General features: G+C 40.8%; 1 protein-coding gene across 3 annotated transcripts in view; it reads right to left on the reverse strand.

Moving 5' to 3' along the window:
• Positions 1–17,362, reverse strand: part of ARHGAP24 (Rho GTPase activating protein 24) — a 185,071-nt gene that overhangs the window by 121,317 nt on the left and 46,392 nt on the right. The gene's annotated exons all lie outside the window — the stretch shown is intronic.

Here is a 17,362-nt window from a genome sequence, read left to right on the forward strand (position 1 = left end):
GTGATGCCTTCTGATGTTTTTCTGATATTTACCATTTACAGCGAGCTCTCTTAGTAACAGATTTTTGAGAACACAGAAACAAAACTGCTACATTTATAACCCTAGCACCTTAATTTCATAGATGAAACCTATTTCATCGACTAAAATGCAAAGCCTAAAGCCACACACAATAGCCAAGTTAATATGAGGAGAAACCAGACAGTAACACCATACAGAATATTGCAGTGGTTTAAAAAGAAAATGTCCTCAAGTGGTGATTTTATTTTACTGTCTATTTCCAGAACTATTACTGCAAACATCAGTGCATATGAAATACTTCAATATACATATGTGAGGGGTTTTTTACATTTAAAAAAATAGCTTTGTTTGTGCAACATGCACCTGGGTGCCCAACTCTAGTGGAGAAAGCGTTAAGAGAACAATTGCAGCTCTCTCACTTCCCATTCTGTCTGCTTTCACACCCATCTGTCTGCCTTCACCACACAGCAACACTTCCCCTTGCTAAGTTTTGTAGCTGTCTACATGACTGTACTGAGGCTGTCTGGAGTGTCCCTTTGCTCAGTTTCTCAGCAGCTGACGCCCAGGGAACACATACGCACTCTAACAAAGCCCTGGCTGTGGGGTATCTGATATAAATGGGGTCCTCAGTCCCCACATCACTGCTGGTCCCCTTCCTCAATCACCTTTCTGAGCCCTTAAGGTGCAACATTAGGCCCATCCTTACAGCCAGGGTAGCCCCAAGAGTATGGGCTATCAGTCAGTTGCAAAGCTTCAACAAGTTCAAGCTCTGCTTTCTGCCTTGAGTATCTAATTCCACGGGGAAGTAAGAGAAAACCAACTATATAGCCTTAGACACCTAACAAGATAGTAATTTGCATATAAAAGAGGAAGGTGATTTCCAGAGGAAGTACATGTTTTGACTTGGGTGTCAGTGCATGAGTGAATGCAAATGTTCCATAATAAGGCAGCTTCACATTGCTTCACATCAAAGTCTACAGCTCATTCAAAACATTTCAAAAAATCCGAACCCAAGATTCCAGATTGGATCAGATTATTATTATTATTTTGCTTTCAAAAACAAAGGTGGGGGGCGGGGGACAGCATGGTGCCAGCAGGAACCAAGATACACAGTCTATAAAAATACCGGAAAAAGGGAAGTGGGACAAAAATGTGGCCCTGACCCAAGTCCCTCCTGGCTCCCACTGCCATTCTGTTAGCAGGCTGTGCCTCCATCAGGTCAGCAGTGTTTTGCAGATCTCCTGCTGTGGTATGCCCGAGTTGTTTTTCCATTTCCAACACTTCTGTCCTTACCAAAGCAGTGCTGCTTCTCTAGTTGAGCATTCAGGATGATTCACAGCATGCAGGAGAAATCTGGGTTGCTCAAGAAGCATTGGTCTTTTCCCTCACTGAATATCAAGCCCACTTTCAAAGAGATTCTCACACACATGGATTTTTCTACAGCACACTGCTGCTTCAAACCAAAGAGCTCCTAAATAGCAGAGCAACATGTTTGTTAAAATCAAAAATCTGCATATACAATGCATTTAACTTGAGAAAAGATACTGCTCTGTTAACTAAGTGCTTGATAAAATACTGTAGTGCAGCAAGAATGACATCCATCTACTTTGGATTAGTCTCACAGCACGACAGAGTCTTGCTCAAATAGATGTTTTATCCCATGCTGGTCCCTCGGAACATTTTCAGCACCATTCAGCAGCTGAACTTCAGGAGGAAGCACGGAAGAGGAGACAGGATGGCCACTGCACAAGTGCTTCATGAGGACCAGCTGACAGCTGGTATTTCTGTTTGCATGCTCTGTGTAACACACTGCAACAGGGAAGCAACCCTGTCCCTCCTGCCGCCTCTGCTCCATTGCTTTTCCCTAGCCACACTTTCCCCAGCCTTGTTTATACTTGGTTTCCTGAAGCAGACTTACCACCTTATCTGAGAGATACCAGGTTTTGCCCAAGAAGGCTTTTGATACAGGGAATTCCAGTACTCAGAAGATACTGACTGGCAAATGTGAAGACAAACACATGATTTTCAATACCTCTGAAGGATTTTACTCAAAAAACACATAGAGACATAAGGAAATTAACTGCTTTCTTGGCAAAATAATGTTTTCAGGTTTTATCCTAATACACTTCCCCGGGGCTATTTGCTTGCTGGTAGTTTGTCCTGCTACCCCTTAAAAAAGTTGAGAAGTACACAGCACCAGCAGTTATACCACACGTACTTCTTGCCCTTACAGCTTTGATTATTTATCAAAGATCACTGAATTCTACTTTGACTTTCGAGATAGCTGCTGCATTTACGATATCTGTTTTTCTGGTTTCATGGAAAACACATCACATCAGCTCTCAGAGAGGCAGGAAGGCCATCAGCCAGGAAAGAGGCAGCTGATGGAGGGGATGAAGAGGCAGAAGGGATCTTTGAGTACTTGTGTCTTTCTGTATGATTCACAGCCACATCCAACACAGCAGTGTTCTGTGGTTTCTTTTGTCACTGTTGCTGCTTCTGGAAAGTCTGGGCTGTCATACTTTGGAAATAACAGAGCACTTCAGCTCAGATGGCATCTTAAACTGAAAAATACTACTTTTAGTGACTAATACTCTCAACACCACTAGTATTTACAAGGTCACAGCTAGAAAGGCATCTACTGTATTTCACAGAGATGGCTGTTAATGTAAATTAAAAAACACATCTGATACATATGCACAAGTATACCTCTATATAAAGTATATACAGATGTGCACCTGTCTTGTGAATTCATAAATAAGTGCTGCATAGCACAGAAGAAGAAAGAACATAGAAGCTGTTATCAGTTATCTATAAATTCTTGTTCCTCACGGGGCTGTTTCTGCTTGCAAGCTACCACAAAAATAGGTGTCAAGTCCAAGTGAGCCCTTTGCACTGTCAGGAGCCTCAGACATGAGGTCAGGAGGAAGACTGACAGCACAGACAGAGATCCACTCGTACTGAGGTCAGTAGTGAATGAAACCTGCACTGTGCTCACTACCAAGCAGTTTGACTGCAGTAACTTCCTGGAAGTTCAACTCTACTTGCACCATTACAATTGATTTCCAAGATCCCAGTGAAATCACTTGCTGCAAAAGGGCACAGCAGCTCTGAAAGCCAGCCCTTTCATCTGACTGCCTACGCAGAGATATCTGCATTTCAAACTGGGCCTGAGCAAGCTCTCCAGCTGGCTCCAAAGCCCGGGTCAGTGCAGATATTTTTAATTTTTACCATAAGAATGGATTTTTATACCACTTAAGGAACCAAAGCACTGGAAGAAGTACATTTACTGCAGGAGGTGATACACTCCTTGCCTCATAGTTATTGCAGCCATTTACAATTTTGCAATATATACAAGGAGAAAACAATGGCTAGGGGTGACTATTCATATTTTAGGGGGTAGCATGCCAGGAATGAAGACAGAGAAGGAAAGAGAAATGACAAAAAACCCTCAGGGTTGTTTGGATGAAATTAAGCCATTACACAGCATACATTTTCTGGCATGAATACTGCTGCATTTGACTTTTCTTGTCCCACTAAGTTAACACATTTCTAGAGTTTGTTTCTGTTGAAGAATGAGAGCTATTGTTTAGTTCTCAGAAACTCTGCAAACAGAAGCCTAAAAGAGATCTTTTTTTCCTTTACCTAAAGCAATGTTCAAAGCTACCTGACAGCTTAATATTCCAAAAAAGAAGTAAATTCTTTTCTGTGTTGGTGAATACCATCTATACTGTTTGCCTGATATTGAGCACCAAAACATTTATTCTGCCATGAGAGACAGAGATGACAGTTTTATGATTATGTGATTACAGTTTCTTTAAAGATTTTTCTCCTTCTCTCCTGCCAGACATTTCACATAATGGCTGAGTGCTTCTCTGCCTGAGAGAAACTTCTTTCCTCAAGAATGAAGCAATCTTGGCTTGAGCAGGCACTGGACAAAAAACTCCTTTATTTGTCCCATAAGAGAAAGCAAGTTCATACCAAGTTAAGCTATTAACAGCACAAAAAATTACATTTGCCTAAACCCAGAGGATAGATCCATATTGCATGCCCATGTTTTTCACTTCTCTGGTAAGGGCAAGAGAGAAGAGACAGGTATGACAGGACTGAGCTCAGGTAAGAGAACAGGAGAGGTCACAGGGTTCAGGGGCAGGAGGTGCCTTCCTGGGGAATGCACTCTGCAGTTGTCATATTCCTCACAGAAATGATCCTTGGTATTTTCCAAAGGCAAAGAAAAAAAAAAATAAGATGCATAAATAAATTCAGAGAGCGCACTGAGTTTAAGAACTCATGAATATAAGCTGAGATCATTATTACATGCACGCATGGAAGTTTGATAAAATTAGACTTTGCAATGGTCATTAAAATTTGATCAACACATAAAAATGGAACTGGGCATTACTGAATTGCTACAGATTTTTACTACAGGAAAAATACTTCCAATAGCTCCAGTCAGTAAGAAATTCAGCTTTTAATTAGATGAAACTATTTTCCCAAAATAAAAAGCCAATAAAGCACCAGAACACAAAGGACCAAGTCTTGCTTTACAAATAGCTTCTGCAAAGGAAATTTACCAGCTTCCAATCCTGAGAACATCCAGGTCAAAACAATGCAATTATTCCCCAAAAGGATAATACTTGACAAGGGGAAAATTTCAACTATGACCTCTCATTTATATACAGAGCTCTCCAGTGACAGTCTGGACAGATACAGCAACACTGTGAGAGAGACTCTGGCCTGTGTAGAAGTCTGGTTGACATGAGTCCCCTATGAGACAGTCGTGAAGGGCAAAGGAGTCCAGCAAGGCTGGACATTTTTCAAGGAGGAAATCTTAAAGATGCAGAAGCAGGCTGTCCCCACGTGCCAAAAGGCAAGCTGGTGGAGAAAACCACCAGCCTGGGTGAACAGAGAGCTTTGGCCGAGAGGGAAAAAGAAGGAGAGTTTATGGCCTTTGGAAGTGGGGACAGGCAACTCAGAAGGACTACAAGGATGTGGTGAGGTAATGCAGAGAGTAAATTAGAAGGCTCAAAGCCCAACTAAAACTTAATCTGGCTACTGCTGTAAAAGACAGTAAAAATGACTGTATAAATACATTAGCAACAAAAGCAGAGCTAAGGAGAATCTCCACCCTTTACTGGATGTGGGGGCAACACGTAGTGACAAAGGATGAAGAAAAGGCTGATGCACTCAATCTCTTCTTTAGGATCAGAATCAGCCAGCATGGATTTATGAAGGGCAGGTTGGCTAACTTGATTTCCCTCTATGACAAGGAGAAGCCCTTCGTGCGTGAGGAAAGGGCTGCAGATGTTTATCGAAGACATTAATAAAACCTCTAACAGAGCTTTCCACAGCATTCTCCTGGAGAAACTGGCTGCTGCTGGCTTAGATGGAGGCACTCTTCGCTGGGTTAAAAAACTGCCTGGATGGCTGGGCACAGAAAAGGGTGTATATGGAGTTAAATCCAGCTGGCTGCAAGTGGAGTTTATCTGCTGGAGAGTAGGAAGACTGCAAAGGGATCCGAACAGGCTGGATCCATGGAACAAGGCCAACTCTGTGTTTTTTCCAGGAAACCTGTATATGGCCAACTATCCCACCCAGGACAATTCACTTCCATGTCAATGTTAGTAAAGGTTGAAGTTGATGCAGATTTCCTAAAAATTACACATAAAGTGCAACTTTTACAGCATGAAAAAGGTGGCAGAGAGACATGGAAATGGGATTACAATTCCACCAAAGTTGGTTTTTTTCCTGTGCAAATATTCTTGTCAGCTTTTGACAAGCAAGAACATTCCAGGGAAGTCTGCCTAACTTATGTAAGTTATCATCCCGCAGTTTTTTATGGGAAGAAAAAAATTCAGTTTCACATGGAAAAAATTCAGAGGTTAATGGCAAGGGTTATCTATTTGTTTTGCAAGGTCTTTTAATGACTATACTGCTTGTTGGTTTAACAACTATACATTGTTTATATTTAATCTATATAGTAAATGTTTTATGAGCATGGCTTAAAAAGTGCTACTACACCACAAATACCACAATCACACAGAATAAATAGCTCATTTAGCTTTCTGGCATCTGTTAAGACACTCTTGGTCCTTTTTTAAGGGATTACATTAAGCAGCAGTGATCCTATCTCAGGGGAGACTAGGGTCATGTCTTTTGTGCTATCTACACAAAATAGGTTCCATCTAAACAATTAACACAACTGGAAAACTCGGATTCCCTGATTACAAATTACTTCTGCTGCAGTACTATTTGTGTGCAGTAGATATTGCCACATTTTACTTTTAGTTCAGCACCTTCATTTGCTTCATTCATTCTGTGATACTGTTTCCAATTTGGAACTGGAGTTCTTGGATACTTTCTCATCTTTATAACTGAGCTGAATCATACATTTTTATAGCTTTTGCATGAGATCTAGCTGTTTATTATTAGTCTTATTACTGTATTAGTAACATTAGTTTTTTGAGGACAGTGCTTAAATTACTACCTATGTAAGAAAAGATGCCAGATAACCCCCGATTTAAATAACTACAAAATTAAGGCAGGGTTTAGCAGGAATTAGTTTAGGTCGAGTACCAGTGAATCAGTTCAGTTCTGCAGAATACATGCACATTTCTGCAATTTTGCTTGCACACGTTTGGGTGAGGGTTTTTTGCATACATGTGGTTTCTTCATAATCTTCAACTGGCACAACCTGCATTCAGAACTATTTCAAGCTGTGTCAAGTTGTTGACAACAGTCCAACTCCATGAACTGATATGGACCATCAAAGCAAACTTAGTAGGGTAAGGCAACAACCACTCAAGGACCACCACAAACAATTCCTCTCAGTGCTAGTTTAATTAACCTGTTGTTTCCCCTTGGATATCTCTTTCGACAGTTTGCTACTGCAGGAGGAATTTACCACGTGCAGGATTAAAATCACACAGTCATAGGATAACAGGCTGGAAGGTGCTATATTCAAAAGATTGCCATGGAAAAAAAAATCCACTTTTCCATCTTTTATCTCAGCAGTTTGGCTATAAGGACACTATGTGAGATCACACCAAAGCCAAAGCTGAGCTATAGAGCTTCTCCCTCTGTATGTAAAGGTTTCCAGAAAGACATGCTCCTGCACCAGGATCTGCAGGGTCTGCAGGGAGGCTGACCTTTTAAATTAGAGATATCTTTTAAAAATAGCCAATATTTTTCAAGATTATGCTGTTTCAAAATAGCACTTACTTCACTAAGAATAAATAAGACTCTCATAATCTAGATTTTTACACTGTTCTCTGAATACCACCACCAAAGGTATTTTACAACATTCTGTACAGCAAGAATAACTGAGTGTACTTGGACTACTTACAAATTTTTTAAATTTTACATATTTAAATATCAAGCCATCATTTTTCTGCTTTTCCACAAGACAGTGTGACAAAGCTTTCTGCAGACCTGTTTAAGGGGGTGTATCTTGCTGAGTGCCAGACAGTCTGGAGTAAAAATGGATTCAGGGTGACTGGAGGCCAGCATTATTAACTGCACTCCAGCAGCTGCTCTGTTCCAACTGTATTAATATAAATACCTTAGATTCCATGTTGCTATTTTAATAAGTTATCAAAATATCAATGACCATGAAGGCCTTCACGGTCTGCAGGAGAAACTGCAGAAGCATTTACAAAAGCAGAGGACGAAAAACCGTTTATGGAAGAGAAGAAACCAAGCAGTGTTTACACAGCAGGTGAACAGAAACAAAGCTGCAGGTTCTCTGGCAAACACAGGAATATTCTGGCCACTGGACTGCTTCCGGCATGGAGTTATTGTTGAAAAGGGGCCTTTCTTCCAACTATTAAGAAAATGTAGTTTATACCAGTCATCTGCTGTCAACACGTTGGAATCTGCTTTTTTTGAGAGACAGCTCCAGAAGCTTTAAGCATTTCTAGACATACATTTATTTCTGCTGCACATTTGTTTTCTCCAAAGTGAAAACACAGGGCAAACACGTCAAATTAGTCAGCCCACCAAGCTGCAAGTAAAAACTTTACTTTGGAGATGAACCAGAAGTGGCCCCATTTTCTGGCATGCTCACAGCTACAGAGCATAGTGACCACAGGTGGACCTGGGATCTTCATGGGAAACCCAGGTACTGGATTAGGATGTAGCAAGAAAAAGAAGGGTGTGTCTCAAGTTTATAGCAGTTTGTGAAAACTATCGCACTATTTTGTCTGGTGGGACAAAATGTATCTCAGCCAAAAGAAAAATAGAAAAGCTCCTGAATTCCAATATCCACTTGAGCCACTGGCTTGAGAATGCCTTCTGAAGCCAGAACACACAATGAAGGTAATCAATGACGTTTCATTACTATTTTTATAGGGTGTAATTTTGCAACGCTGGTGCTGCTACCAGTGGCTACTACTGATCGTGCTCCTAACTTTGTCCATGTACCTCACAAATCTCTCTACAAGCTTTCTCCCTTGCAGATATTCTACCTCCTTACCCACTGCTTTTCCTTTTTCTAGCTCCTTTCTGCCCTTCTACATCAGTGAGCATCAGTCTGGTCATTGCATAGCATAACTAAAACCTGAGTATTGTTTACTAAGCCAGAAATGTTTTCCACATCCACAGTAGATTGAAGTCAATCAAGAACCTACACAGCAAGCATCTAGTACGCTTCTGGATGAAAAAAAAAGAGTGGGAATTCATTGAAGAGCACAGGAAAAAGCATTCTGCTGGGGTTTCTCAGAGGAGAAGGTTCTGGGGAGACCTTACAGGAGCCTTCCAGTACCTAAAGATGGTCTACAAGAGACATGGAGAAGGACTGTTGAATACTTTTCCCACTGCTGCAGAAAAACCTCCACCAACCCACGTCTTAGAGGTTTTAATGCACTCAAAGGCTTTCTCTCTCTCTCACACACGGAAGCATAACATCCTGATACATTTTTGCTTTACTCTGAAAAACGTATCTTCCATTTAGAAAATCCAGAGGAACTAATTTCCCACTAATCTAACGACATAACATGAGGTTGTGCATCCTTTGGCTCCCAACAAAACACAGTCTCCCTGTGGCTTTGGACAAAAGGCCCATCCTTATGGTTGTGCCACACAAGAGCCACATTTAGGACTTACTGACTTCTTCACTAGTTTGCTGAACTTCTAATTAAAACACCAGAGCAACACCAGACCTGCTTCACTCAGAAGTATTTGCTACATGATATCTCGAGTGCCTGAGATAAGGGAAGTCTCAGCAAAGGAAAGCGACAACATTAATTAAACTTTTTCCGTTAAATACAGAACAGTTCATTAAAATCTTTAACAGGTGGCAGGTTTGGCAGCTCTATGGTGTGCAGGCTCTAGACAGATTTATCACACCTTTCATTTTAAAACATTTATGTGAACGCATTTGCTGAGATAAATTATCTTGTTCACAAAAGCATCCTGATCAAGGCTGCTGTTTGAAGTGTTACATCAATCAAATTATGTTGTAAAAATGTTAGCATCGATTTTGACAGACAGCAACTCATATTTATAGCTTTGGAGCTCTCTCCATTAGTTTCCTCCTCCAATTTTGGTGTTTTTTACATTTTAGATCTACAACAGTCAAGGAAGAACTGAACACAAACCAGCTGAGTCATTTAAAGTGGCTGGACGGATACCCCGGGGAAAGCAAGCAGCAGGCAAACTGCTGCTGTCTCATAGCAACCCAAAAAAAGGTATCTAGACTCACAGGCAGATTTTGGAGGTTCATGAGGGATTGAAATGAAGGGCTCCTGTCATGGAATGGCAAGATTTCAGCCATTCCAAGGCCTTTCATTAAACAGCTGTCCTCGGAAACGTTTGTCTGAAGGGAAAAGAGTTACACTGCTGCGATTTCCATTTTTGTTCAGAAACTGTTATTTGTGTATGCACCCAGATGCATAAAAGCCAGGGTCTCACATCCCAGGCCCCATCTACCCAGCTAGGAACCTTTCACAAAGACTTGGTATTTAGCCCAACAAACATTTATATACATTATGAAAACCCAGTCCAACTGAGAGAGCCACTGAGCAACAGCCCAAACTTAAAAGAGAGGAGACTTTCAGATTAATTTCCTGCCTACATCAGCAGAGGTGTCTGAAGTGAGACTTAGAGCTATGCAGGATGAAGCAAATTATCAAAATTTCTACTGCTATGATCCACTGTCAGAGCACCAATCAAGAAGCGGGACCCCCTAGAATACACTTAGCAAAACAGAACAAGAAAAGCTCTCCAGCCTGAGAGCTTCACTGAATTGCAAGATGATAAACACACAATCACTCAAACACAAACAGCAGCAAGTTCATTTGAAACCACAGTATCCGTCTATTTTTAGCAGGGTTTGTGCTAAGGAACAAAAGTCTTTTCCACGACTCTGAATTAGAAACCCCCATCTCTAAACCATCTCCTTTTCTCTCTCATAAGAAGAGTTTGTATCAATGATTGCTCCAGGTCTCTTTCCCCTTTAAAGCAGGAAAGATCAACTGACGTGATGATATTCCACTCTAGGGGATTGAGTAGATTTTCATTCTGAAACACAAATTAGTACCACAATTTAATGACCTCCCTCTTGAGTATAAGGTAAAGGCTTGCGTTCCCATTTATACAAAGATTTAAAAAGTCTTGAGCGCTAAGAAGAACTGAGAATAGAGACAATTACTTTCAAAAGCAAATGGCTTCATGATCTAAGAAAACCAGTGCAAGTACCAAAGCCTGAAAACACTCCTGGTCCAATATTCAGTCTACAGTCCTTGTCACTGAGTTTCAGGGCCTTTTAACTGATATGCACCTTTTTGTACCACATATTCAAGGCTTTAGACATTTCTGACCAAGATGTCTTGTAAATATGAGTGCCAGTCAAACCAATGGCAGTCACCATCAGCCATGCAGGATTCTCATCCTCTCTTATTAAACTGAGACAGCTACAGCATCTATCCAAAGGGTGGGAAAGGACACAGTTTCATATCATAGACACTGTCAGGATTTTGGGGCTTCTGTCCCCCTTCATTATTAATACCACACAAGTATCAAGGGAATTGCAGTCTGTCCTGGTCCCCACTGTCCTGTGCAATGTCTTTGCTACAAACAGACATTTGAAAGTAAGACAGCAGATGTCAGAACAATAACCACCAAGTCCTTTTTGACACTTAAACTTTTAAAAACTGTTTCCCCCATCCACTACAAACTCCTGAACTTACTAATCTTAATTTCTTACTGAACTACCCTCATTCCCACTGCAGAAAAAGGACCCATCCAATAAATGCAAGCTGTATAAAGGCACTGCCATTGACCTGCTGTATTCAAGTTTCTTGTACTAACCAGTACAGCACCATCTCAGTTTCTTCTCTACTGCACTGTGTTCTGTACAATTGTCACAAATTTCAGCTACTAAACGAGAAAAATTATTTTTATGTGCCTTGTTGCTGATAGTTAAATGTGTTGCTTAAAGATAGTCTGGCAAGATTCCTCGCAACACATTTTTACATTGCTTGGTCTATTTTAACACTTGGAATGGTTCTTGATGGAGGTTCTTTATCAATGACTCCACCAAAACCAGGGTTCAACCCATTAAAAACAAGTGAGTGTTGCCATCATAGAATTGGACTCAGCAGGCAGAAGGAGCTTCTTTTCCCACATCACTGACTGTCCGTACTGGAAAGGGAATGAGAGCAGCTCCAGAAAGCCCGAGTCACTTATGGAAATATTCTCAGACTGCCAACTGAAGAGTAAAGAGGATTTCAGGAATGCAGTTTGAGGTCATTCAGTTTTTCTCTACTACACGAGCCTGTGGAAGAACTAAGAAAGCCTCTTTCCCTAGCAACACGTCATGTTGTACATGCTGCTTATTCAGCTGCAAATACGGCTTTTATCCCAGAGGTAATGGACTTAGAGAAGACTATTCTTAAGCACTAATAAGCTAAAAGAACTCAATTATTTTAATTTCAAGACTAATGAGGCTCTCCTGTGAGCTATTCATTTTGCTACTTCAGGATCCATGCGCACTTGTACCACATCCAAGTAAATAAAAGGAAGGAAGAAAAAAGTCATCATGACTCAGCCCTTTTAATGGACACAGACCTCCTACAGTGCTGAAACTCCCTTTAAACAGGAAAACAGGAAGATCATCAAAAGCCCATCAGCCACACAAAGGCCAAGCTGTAGGAAAGACTGATTATCACACAACTGCTTATCATCCCTAATTGTTTAGAAATTTTTACAGCATTTAGACTGAGTGTGGGATGGAACACACTTGAATTCTGGTTTTCTCAGGCCATTCGATACTGACCTGATCATGATTAGTCTAATGCACAAGTCCTCCTATCTGACAAGATCAAGGGATTATGTGAGATTACAAGGAACAGCACCACTGTTACTCGTATGTCACCTTCACTCTGGGGAATGAGTCCTTGTGAAGACACACCCACTGTATCTTCCTCTGTGGCCACCCAAGAATCACTGCCACAAGCCTCCCATCACACCTTTAAAAACTTAAAACACACAAGGGGGTTGCTAAGCCCTAGAAGACAGAAAGTTAATTCTGGTGTTTGAAAGCAAGGTGGAAGACAGCCTTTATCTTGTGTGGGGAAGAAAACCCTCTTGTTTTCTCATATCTGTGTACTTTCTATATTCCATTACTCTTTTCTACCTAACAAATTTATTTATTGACTAAATAAGGTAGAGACGACATGGTCTGTGCTGCTGCTAAAACTTCTTACTGCTTTACTGAAAACATGAAACAAACATTGGGGGGGGAAAAAAAAAGAGAAAACTAGGACACCATGATTCAGTGCTGCACCTCATGCTACTGGCATCAAAATGAAACTTCCATTTCCCAGGTCACTGTTATTTGATCTGTGCCGCTCTAGCTCCGTCTGGCTGTTCCCCATATAATGCTAGCCCAGCACACAATACACGGTGTGCTTCTACATCCCTCCTCTCTCTGCTACCATGACAAAATGGCTCTCTGAACCCAATTTGATTTCCTGCTAGCTCAGTCATGACACCCAAAATCCCTTCAGACCCTTTTTATTCCTCATGGCTGTTTACAGCACACAGATGGCAGCCAGTGAAGGATGCCTGCACAGACTGGAGAGCAGAGTGATGGCCAGGGGCAGAAATGCACCACCATTCCATCTCACCTCAACTGCTTCACATGGCCTGGAAACCTTTTTCTACCAATTTCACTTCATCTCATTCCCACTCCCATCAATTTTCCCAGCAAAATAAACTATAATAGAATTCTTTGCAAATGCCTCAGACTCTTAAGTTACAACTGCACAGTCATCATTTTCAAAAATGTCCACCTTATCAAGAAATGGTAAAAAGAAAATGTCTGAAAGACTCCCTTTCAAGTCCAAGCCATTGCTGAAGCTCAAGCTCTTCTCTGCTAGCCAGCATGGCAGGCAGCTGAAGCAGACACTGAGCATTTTCTAGTTCAGTTTTATACAGAATGATTTCCATACAGTCACATGCTTTCTTCAAACCAAGAAATTTTTTTTCAGCATTAATGACTTCCTGAGGTATTTCAATTATCTGCTGCAGCATCAGGACTGACATGATAAAGCAGTGAACTGTAGTTCTAGGCTTTCAACTTGTCTCAGAATGGAGCCTCATTTTTCATACACTCTTGTTTTCATCTGAACACTCATCAACCATGCCTTCACAAGTTTAGCCCAAATTTCATTTTCACATTCAGGTAAGTAATTTTAAGTAAGCAAAAAGGAATCTGAATCCCAATCTAAATGCAAAGGCTACTGAGGTAGTCTTTCACAAACCAGTGTAAACATAGTAAGAAATGAGTATCAGTCTGTGAGAAAACATCCGCCTCTGGTGCACAGTAGGAAGGGAAACAAAGTAAAAAGAGCCTTGTAAAACACAGCAGTTACCTACTAAAATCTATGTGGCAAAACCAACAATTACCCCACAGTCTGAAAACTATGAGTACTGCCTGAAACCTACAGTGCTATCTCAGGTTACCCAATCAGAAGTGATCTGACCCGGACAAGTGCCTGCACTGCCTCTACACACAGCAGGGGTCACATGGAAGAATGCTCCCCTTGTTTTTAACACTTTCTTCCCATCACTTCTCTGTTATCTTAGGAATCCTGCCATGAGCCTCATCACCACAATCAAGGACATCCCTTCTACTCCACTGAGCTTCATTTCATACTGGGGATGATGAATAGTGACAGTCATCTCTAATGTATCCAGACTGTTGTTCTCTCAATCCAAAACTGTTTGGAGTTGCCACCTGCTCACTCATTTTCTGTGTGTTGATAGTATGGGACAAAGGAGACACTTCTGAAAAACTCATGCAGGTGCTAGTAAAAATCCTGTGGTTTATGGTTTGATGAAATGATTCCATTGAATTCAACAGGGGATGATATATTCCTTACAGAAATGTTTGGAGGTCATTAAACATTTCAGTGTATTTCAGAGAAACTTCCAGTATAAAACAACAGTGAAATTTCTGTTCCATCCTTTTAATTTTAAGGGATATACAACATTCCATAAAGGTTATGAAGAATTTTAAGGCTGGAATAAACGGCTAATAAATTTGAATGGTAATCTCTTTTGTTCCTCTCTTTAAGCAGAAACCAGCCCTCAGTTCCACAACCTGATAAAACAGCCCAGTAGCAGTATTTGCCTACACAAATATAGTGAAAAATCCTGTGATGAAAAGTGCTAATACAAGTCCCAGTAAAACACGAAGTGGGCAGGCTCCTGCACCATACATGCTAACATCCCAAAGCCATGCCCCTTTTCCTTCAGCAATACATAAAAAGCATTTTTGCACTATAGTAATTATTCTCTGTACATGCTGAGATGGGAAAATCTACAGGAACTGAACACCCACCAGCCCCTAATATCACAGTGCTAATATCTATAAAAGCATGCATATGAGAAGAGGCTCGTTTTAATTTATGACACAGGCTTAGACCAGAAGAGCACATATTTCCACAAATGACTGGATACGTTTGGCAAAGAAAGGGATCTGGCACTGCTCCATTACATTCATGTGATTTTTCCCAGCCCATTCACCTCATATAATACTGGCAGAGTCAGTCACTCAGCCACCAATAAACTTAGGAGGCAAAACCAGAGCAGATGGGCCTCACCTGATGGTGAGTGCGTGCATTCATCCCAGTATTATTATGCAATTCCTAAAGATGCCATCTCCTAGAAAAACACTTACCATAATTGCCCATATGCAAACACTCGATACACATACTATTTCACTGTGTCACCAGCTCCCTCCAAGAGACAGTGTATAAGGTCCAATGTCATTTACCATTACACTCTGTAGTAAAAAATCATTTCTAATCTCATAGAAAGTTATAAAAAGTCCTTCATTTTTACTGCCTTCACAGCTGAAGGTACATGGCTCTTACTTATTTCAAGACAGGGCAGCTAATATCTCTTGCATGAAATCAGAAATGACAATTTACAGGAAGTTTTCTTTTCAAAGCCTATGGTTCCCTCCAGCAGGTAAGTGAATTAAGTAATGGAGACCAAAGGAACTATTACCATACAGGAAAGTGCTCTAGTGAAGAGCTACAACATTTCACACACAGATTTGCCGATTCCTGCCAGCTGTGCTTATATCCAATTTACTGCTAACTCAGAGAGAATACAGAAAGCATCTTATCCTTAAAATGGTTACAGCTCTACTCACAGGTGGCTGGGACAGGGCTTGTCACCACCAGCAGCCATCCCATCATGCTGTGGAAGAGGGTATTATCCCAAAGCACCAGCTCACCCCATTTGCTTTCCCCAGCTCTGGCACACTTTCACCAACCCAGTAAGAACACACTGAAGTCAACATAAAGATGTCAACAAAGCACATCCAAGCTCTCAACATTCAGATCTGTGTGTCCTTAACCAAGTTTAGAAAGGCCATTTCCACCTCAGTGTTAGTAAGAGCCAGGCTGCAATGAATAGTTACCACTTTCACGGAGTCTTTATGCGACACGCTGCCTCCATTCTCTGAGCCACAGGGAGCTTGACCCTCTTTGTCCCTTACAAAATACATTCTGTGGGTTTAAAAGAACACTTTTCTTCTAGGAAGCTAACTGTAGTATCCCCAAGTTCTTCCATGTGAATAAAAGATCCCACTGCTCTGCTTGTTTTCACAGGGCTGGTTAGGTTGCTTATGGATCCAAGTGCTGAATGCACGAAACTTCTCATTCCTTCTTCTGAAGGAATGTTTTCTCTATTTTCCACTAAAAGGCAGGCCTTGAGCAGACAACAACAACAAAAATGTAATTCCTAGAACCCACTAAAAATACTGCTACAAAAAAACCCCACAAAACCCAGGGATATTTATTTGTCTATTTTGCTGAAGACAGCCTAGCATTTGCAATTTTTCCTGAAATGACAATCCCAGCCTAGGCTAAAAATCAATGTCTCAACTTTTATAACACTGGTGACTTAAGTGACCTATTTTTTTCTATTTATGCATCTGACAGTTTTGAAAAGGTCTTACCTCATTTAAGGTAAGTTTTAGACTGTCCCTGACATAGTCCATGGCTTTGTCTTAAACAAAAATCAGTGCCCCACACACAGTGCACAAACGTGTGCATCCTACTGTGCGTGTAATCTACAAATGAAACTAAATTAGTGACCATCAATTCCATTTAATTAGTCCTGTAATATTCTACAAGCCTGCCACAAATGATGTCTGTGCATTTTCAAAATATGAAATACAACTGAATTTTCTTTTCAAATTGTATTAAAAATATTATCTCTACCTGCTTTTAGTCATTTTGCAGTGTTTTTAAGCTAGAAAGTGTTTATTAAATTATCCATACACTAAACCTAACTGTGGATAATTGAAAATACCTGAAAACCACGAGCCTAGGCTTTTCCTTTTGGTATACTAAATTTCTCCCCAGAGAAGAAGCCTTCATATCTTTTGCAAATCACATAATAGGTAAAACTTTCTGAAACTACAGTTCAGAAACTCTCCTGTTCATTCAGATACCTGCCAGGTTAGGTAGGGCAGAGAGTCATTTAAGGATGAACATTTGTCCAGCTCTACACTCTTAGGGTTCCTCCCCTTCTCTCCCCCATGACACCTTTGTTCTTTATGAATACTCCCAATACCCTCCAAACCCCAAGCTCTTGGCACTTTGTCCTTCTACTCCACTTAAACAACACAAGGGTAGGAAGAATATTAAAGGACAGTGTTACCTGGAGTAATTCTATGGTAAAACACAATTGTATCCTGAGCATGCTCTGGATCAGCATGCAAGATGCAAAATGGGACTTAACACCAGAGCTACACGACAAAGGCATTCTAATTTCTGCTACTGAAGACAAATACAGGCATAAAAAGAGAAGAACCACTCTCCTC

Source organism: Corvus cornix, chromosome 4 (genome assembly GCF_000738735.6).
Source record: "Corvus cornix cornix isolate S_Up_H32 chromosome 4, ASM73873v5, whole genome shotgun sequence".
NCBI classification, from domain to species: domain Eukaryota; kingdom Metazoa; phylum Chordata; class Aves; order Passeriformes; family Corvidae; genus Corvus; species Corvus cornix.